Source organism: Trichogramma pretiosum, unplaced genomic scaffold (assembly GCF_000599845.2).
Source record: "Trichogramma pretiosum strain Unisexual culture from Peru unplaced genomic scaffold, Tpre_2.0 scaffold21, whole genome shotgun sequence".
Classification (NCBI taxonomy): Eukaryota; Metazoa; Arthropoda; class Insecta; order Hymenoptera; family Trichogrammatidae; genus Trichogramma; species Trichogramma pretiosum.
Window position 1 is genome coordinate 1,636,042 of NW_019640940.1, and position 7,925 is coordinate 1,643,966.

A 7,925-nucleotide genomic window follows, 5' to 3' on the forward strand; every position below is an offset into this window, starting at 1 on the left:
CTGCTGCTGCTCCGATAATGCGTAAGAAAGAGAGAGAGCGAGAGCGAGAGAGGATTATTATTCGCACACAAACAGCGCGGTGTAATGTACGGCGACGGCGCTGCTGTTGCTGCGGACGGTCTCTCTCTCTCTCTCTGTTTGTCCGTGTACAAGTGTGCTCGTGTCTGTGTGTACTGTAAGCGGTAAGGCAGCAACAGAGAGCGGTGGGTATATACATTTGTATAAGAGGGGAAGCAGCTCGTGTGCATGTCTCTCTCTGCTGTCTATGTGTGTGTGCGTTTCGGAGCAGAGCAGAGCAGAGCTGCTGCTAGGCTGCTGCTGCTGGCTGATGGCGGCGCGCGTTCGGAGCGAGAAAGAGAATTTGTGCGCCACCTACGTCGAGTAGTAATAACGAAAGATTCTCTTCGTCATGTGCTCGCGAATATATAGTCACTATATGCAGCCAGCAGCTTTACTATACCTAATACTATAATACGCTACTTTGCAGAAAAGCACACGACATGACTAACTCTCGTGTCGCCGTCACCGCATCTGTGCTGTGCTGCACGACACAGCGTTGGAGTTTTCCTATATTAATACATGTATGCAACATCGCCGGCAATATACTATGCGCCTATCCTACGCGCTTCATTGATAACGTAATATATTATAGGCGAGTTTCTGTTTGTCTTTGCAGTTAACAGGCGGACGAACCTATCGCCGAGAGTGCATACCTTGTATCATTACATTGGCACTCGTTTTCAAGATTATGGTCTATATACGTGCATATGCGGACCTTATATTATATTATAACAACGAAACGACGTCTTAGCTCCGCAGCTTGACACACGTAATATAATATTACACGCATTAGACGCGATAAGCTCCAACGCGACGATCTGCTCCGATTTGTCTCTTCTCGGATCGACGCTTTTTTTTTCTTCTTAATACTCACCCGTCTAGATGCTTAAAGCACATACGCCCGGCTTATCGGTCGATGCGTGCCTATATAATATGTACCACTCCAGAACCTCGAGACGTGGGTTTTTCAACGAGATTCGCGTACATCTTTATCGTCGTTATCTCGTATATTAACATAGTAGTATATAAATTATTAAAGTCGAGTAAAAATCCAAAACTGCATATAAACAGGATAATCGTGTGCACGGCCCGCTCGGGGAATTTTCTCTCTCTCTCTCTCTCTCTAACTCTCTTCACTCCATTACTTATACTACCACTACTACGCATCGTTACGGGCGTCAAGGCTGAAAATCAATTGGCACGCGGCACGCGGCGTCGGGCAACGCGGCCAATTGTACACCGACGCACTTATTATTTGGCCGCACCGCCGCGCAAAATTAAATAATAGTCGTTGGCGCGGTGTGTGCGTGCGTGCTAAGCTTAATATAAGCGACGTCGTCGTCCCGGACTCGGATGCCAGAGAATAATATTATTACGTGATGTATAGCGTTCGTTAGTAGGTATAGATATCCTCGCGCGCGCGCATCATTAAATTTTATTTACACCGATTATACGCGTATATAACAGCATTTAATAAGCCTACATGGGTTACTGCATTAGAGAAGAAACTCGAGTCGAGATTCGATCTCTCGTAGATACGTATTAAAAGTACTGAAAAGCTCTCGACTATACGATGCGCAGCACCGAAGAGCTGAAATAGATGTGGGTGAGCTCCGATCGTCTCGTCGTGCGTACGCATACATGCTTCGTAGTGCTCCGTGTGTAACGCGTTTTAGGTACCCTCGAATCTGCCCTCGAATTATTTTATATAGATTATATATTGTGTATGGCCGATCAGGCGTGTTAATACTTACTGCAGCCTAGGCTCTCTCTCGCTATACTCGTCATTAAACAAGCATCAGACTGACACACACGGATACAAATTGCGTCAAGTGCGCGTAGCAGTATAGTAGCTATATAGCAGAGGCGATCAGTAAAAAGTAAAAAAAAAAGAGAGTGAGTGAGAGAGAAGGGCACATTATATACAGAGAAGAGTGAAGGGGGTTCGTCGCGCGCTGCATGAAAATATGCCCATGTCTGTCTGTCTTTCTGTCCCTGTGTGCCTGTGTGCGTGACAAAGAAAAGTCGAGCTTGGTGAAACCCAGGCTCTCTCTCTCTCTCTCTCTCTCTGGACTTTACGCATAAAGCTGCTGCTGCCAGCCGGCGAGAGGGTTGCTTTTAGAGCTATATATATACAGTTGCTGCTGCTGTTCTCTCTCTCAGTAGTCTCTCTCTGTTGCTAACACACCACGTCCTGCCACCGCCGCCGCCGGTAGTAGTAGCAGCTAGTATACAGTCATAAGTGGGGGAGTTTGCGCCGAGGCACACAAGCTGATAAAGATAGAGCGAGAGCGAGAGGCGTTGCACGAGGCGGTGGTGACGGTGACGGCAGCGACGATGGCGCGTGTCGTAGATGTGTGCTTCGGCTCTGTTTATATCCTCGTAGGCCGATCGCGCTGATGCAAATATTATATAGGCACACAGCTCGCACACACACGTATGCAGATCGTATGTTATAGGTCCTGTTTGTATATATATGCACGCGAGGGCGTACTTTTCTTCTTCCATGTCGACGAAGTTAAAGGGATCGAAGCTTGTGATTCTGCTTGTGTGTCATGCAAACGTTATTATGTATCCTACATAGAGACGAAAAGACCAAAGATTATTTAGCCTTATTATCCGGAGCAACACGCGTGTTGTTCTGCTGCTGCTGCTGAACTATATATCGAGTGAGTCAACGTCGTCGTCTCTCTTTGTATTATGTGTAACTACAAAGCGTAAGAGGACAATTATTGGCCCTGCCAACGTAGGATATATCTAGCTCATGGGATCTATAATATAGCAGCAAGGACACGGCGACGACTGCATCGATGCTTTCCTCGCATTTTTATTTTTTTGCCGTTATTCCGCTGTCGTTAATTCGTCCTTCTCGCTTTTAATACGAAACATCGACTAATTACAATAAAATAAAAAGGATAAACGAACTGCGTATTCGTTATAATATACGTATATGCGACATCCATATACACCTGCGGCCCGAGATCCTGACACACGATCGACCAATCATCGTTATTACGTTATTAAATTGCATCGAGTAGCTTAATCCATCGTACACAAACACACACGCAGAGAAACATGCACCTGATACCTTTGAGAGGGCACGACTATCGACGCGTGTGCGCTCGCGGGCATCATCATCATCATCATCGAATTTATAATATTAATTAATTGTAATCTTCGCAGCTATTATTATATCGCTCTGTATTATTATATTGGCTGCGCACGTTCGATACTTGATCGAATTGTACATACGATTCTCTCGAGCTGATGTTGCTAAAACTGCTCGTATTATATGCAGCTTAAATGGGAATGTGTGCTTGCCTTGTTGTGTACTACGGGATGACGCGTGTGTAATTCGAGTGTACACACTTGAGGGGTGCCCGATGGCTGCTGGCTGCTGTTCCTGACTGTGTAGAGTAGTGTGTGGCCCCGAAAAAAAGCTCTCTCTCTCTCTCTCTCTCTCTTTTTATCGAGCCGTATACTCGCCTGTAAATATACATAATATGCAAGAGCGCGCGGGCGGCCGACAAGGAGCTAAATAATAGGCGATTCTTTTTATTTTACTGCCTTTTTCTTTCTCTCTCTCCTTCCTTTATACACACGACAGTCGGTTCTCGGAGTCACGGCGCACTGTACGTCTACCATTACTACTACTACTGACTACTGACTACTGTAACTGCTGCTTGAAAACAGAAGAAGAAGAGCGTTAAAAAAAGCAGCAAAGGCGGCGGCGGCGGTGGTTTAAATGTTTCAAGAGAGACACGAGTGAGAGACAGAGAATGAAAGAGACTTTGTAAAGTTGGGCCGTTAATACATAGGATAGGACGATTATATTATACTTGAACAGAGAGATGCGGGAGTTTACAACGTATAGTCGTTCGCTTTCTGGCTTGACTCGCGCGCGCGCGCGTGCTGTGCCTTCTTAATAAGTGTGTATACCCTATATATATACACAAGCTTTTTTTCTACTGTATAATATACAGGTACTTTATACCGCCGTTTTGCAGGCAAGTATAAGAGAGCCAATCGAGAGCGATGTTATTTATATATACGGGCTGCTGCTGTGCAGGTGACGCACTCGAAGCGCGCAAAAAAAGGCCGCGCGCGTGTACCTGCGTAAAACTATAAAGTAAGTTCGGAGTCGCGAACGATATACTTATAATTGAATTCGTCCTTTTTACCCAGGCTCTCGCCTCGTTTATATAAACGTTGTAAACGCGTCAAACGTATATAACGGATCGTTATCTCTCTCCCGATTCGGCATCGAATACTTATAAATATATAAAATGTACATGTAACGCATTTAAGCGGTATAATCATTAGTCGAGCGTCGGCAGCAGCCAATCGAGGATTTAGAGCCGGGGCGAGAGTGTAATCTTTGCAAATAGAAAATGCGACGCGAGAGAGACGACGATGATGAAAATCGCTCTTGTTACTTGTATACTTTCAAGGGGATTTAGTTCGATTCGACTAAACGAGGAGGAGCAGCTACCCAAGGCAGAGGCAGGCAGACGGTGGCTGCTGCTGCGTTTCGAGAGCCGAGACAATTCGAGTTGTATATAATATATATAATCGGCTGTGTGTGTGTGTGCCGCCACCGCTCGGAAACTGCCTCGAGCCCGTGCCGCTCGCCCCGAAAATATATATGTACGGAGTTATATCATTATTGTTATTATTATTATCGACGCGCAGGTCTCGCAGGGAGAGAGAAGCATAAGCAGCTATGGAGAGACAGAGGGGGATGTAAATGCGTATAAATCAGCCCGTGGTGCGCAGAGAGAGCAGAGCAGAGCAGAGCACGGAGAGCATCGACCACCGCATTTATTCGGTCCAATTAGCGCTGGGCGACGACGACGACGACGACGATATGTATATAGTTTTCGACGCTGATCGTCGCTTTCTGGGGCTTTTATGTTTATTGTTATGTACACACACACACAAGCACATACTCACGATGTGGACAGCATCACGATCGGTGGCGATAAAAATATTTTTTTTGGATTATTTCATGCATCTCACGATAGCGGTACGTGCTCCATATACCCACGCGCGTACTTATGAAATTTGCATGATCCGTGCATCGGTCGACAGCTAGGGATAAGCGACTACTGTTGTTTTTACCGATCGTGCGGATGTATATAAAGTTTGTTCTTTGCGCTCGTAATGCATTATCGAGCATTGTTGTATACCCGCCCATAATTCGGAGTTTTATGTAAACGCATCGTTGTGTGTATAATATGGGCGCTCGAAAAAAAAGGTTTTTTTGAGCGAACGCGTGACACTCGCGTGGCGTCGATCCAATTCGCAAAAAGATATGTAGAAAAAAAATCACGTATACAAGAAAATATGGAATACGAGTTGAGAGAAAAAAAATAGAACCGGGTCCTGATCCTGCAGCGCACACACACGACACAAAGAGACAGAAAGAGAGCCCCGAAAAATGTGTATATATATGTCGAAATCACTTTTTGACTCATACCTTCGCATTATGTATCGTGTACGACCCGAATGCCGCTGTACACACATAAACGTATATACTCGTATACGTACGACGCGTCGTCCCGTATTATACTTCTTTCTTTCTCTCTCGAGGAGTGGAGCGAAAAGAAAAGAAAAAAAATGTATATAAGGAAAAGCTAAGTCTCTACCCTCGTTATACATCATCGTTGCGCTGGGCTACAGCAGCAGCAGCGGCAGCAGCAAGCAAAACCACAACCCCTCCTTGATGTGTAGCAGTGAACTTTCTTCTCGCTCTTTCTCTCTTGGCGAGCTGCGCTACCGACGCTCCTGCTGTTGCTTTCTATTATTTGGCGCTAGAGAGAAAAACGTCGAGATCTGTATATGTGTATCTCTCTCTGCTGTGTGTATACATGCGTTATAGCGCCCGAGAGACCGAGAAAGAGAGAGAGAGAAACTAAGAGAGCAAAAAAATAGGTGTCGACTACACACACGCTGCCTCTATAATGTGGATCTGGGTCTGCACCGCGTCTCGTGCGTGCGTCAAAAATACAAAAAAAAAATTAAATAACACATGTTAGAATTAAAATCAGAGCGAATCAATGAATTCGACGTTTTTTTTTCTCAAAGTTTTTATTTGAACGTTATAATGCGAAAAATATAAAAAGTCAAACGTCGAAATCACGAGCTTTGACCTGCAGCCAAGAAAATATCACACAAATCTCCGTTCACCAACGATCGCTGCTCGATGATTCTCTCGTAGCAGAGAAACGGCAGCCGATGACCCATCATCTCTCAAAAAGGATAGAGCGCCCATCTTTGGAAAAATTTGCACGGTAGCGTCTCGAACAAGCGCGCGGCGCACGCCGCGAAGTACCTTTCGGGCAGCTCCGTCAGTGATTGATTGGAACGCGTGAACCACGCGTAGTCCATGCAGGTGAGTCGTTTTTCGGCCAGTTCTTTGGGTCGTAAACGGATCGAGTCGCGGAGGGTAACGCCTGGCTTTATAGTTATTTGTTTCGCCTTGATCGAAAACACGACTCGTCGCTGCGCAAATTTCAAACGAGATCCAACGACGTATTCGAGACCAGTCGGTAGTCGGTACTGGGTGAACAATACTTCACGATCGTTAGCGCTTGGCTTCAATCAAACTCTCAAGACGATCGACGACTGCCAGCAATCTGCACGCTATGCCCAATTTGGAGTAAACGCCGAAATAACAGCTTGTCCCGAGCGTCGACCCGCACGACTCGATGTTCTTTCCCCTGTCTCGAGTCGCAGACCTCAAAGAATGTCTTCAGCAATTCATCGGCGTCCTCGACCTCTCCATCGCAGATGACGTGCAGAGGAGTCGATCCCCGCGCGTCGGCTCGATTGGGATCCGCGCCGTTGTTCAGCAACACCAAGACGGACTTTACACTGGACCAGTGGACAGCGCGTGGTGCAGCGGTGTCTTGCCCGACTTGTCTCAGGCATCGACTCGCACGTCGTCGCTGTATCCCTTGCAGATGACGTGCAGAGGAGTCGATTCCTCCACGTTAGCCAAATTCGGGTCGGCTCCGCTCTGCAGCAGCATCTCCATCGCCTCCTTGCGATCGTAGCTCACGGTCGAGTGCAGCGGCGAATCGCCTGTCTCTCGCTAAACGACGTTGGGATCCTGGCCGTGCTTCAAGAATTTCTCCACTACCTCTTGGTAGCCAGACTGACAGGCCACGTGGAAATGCGTCAATCCAGACTCATCGACGTAATTCACGTCGAGTCTGTCGTGGATCTTGAAAAGCTCGGGGACGTTTTCGTGGTACTCGCGCCAAGCCGCGCGATATATCGGTGTGGCGCGACGCGACCCATCGAATTTCGGCTCGTCTTTGTATAGCCGGTCGCGATCACAAAGTTGACGAGTGTTTCCGCGGACATGTATGCCACGGAATCCAAGAGAAGTCGCTCGATCTTTTCGGGAACGAAAATGTCCCGGAGATCGAGAAATTCCTCTCGCTCTTCGTCAACTTCCCAATCGACCTCTTCTCTAACATTAGTCTTTAATTTTTCTAAACTGTTTCGGACGTCATCGGCCTGCATTTTTCAGTTGTGAGATAAAAAGACGAGCCGTATAAGTTACTATGGCTGTTTCTATGATAATAGGCGCAGTGAAAACAAGCGAACAGACTCTCTGTACCGTCGCGCGCCAACAAAGATTCCGTTGTTATAGTTTACTTAAAAAAGTTTCGTTTCAAAAGGCTCGAGCTTTATACACGCATACTTTATGATTAAAAGCGCACGCAGCGACAGGCGCTGGACTTTGATAAGAGTTAATGCAGGTACACATAAAGTACAGGCGAAAATTTGATTATGTTATTATAATGTACAACAAAGCATCCCTCGTAATGCTCACGTGTATAGGTGCCTCTACA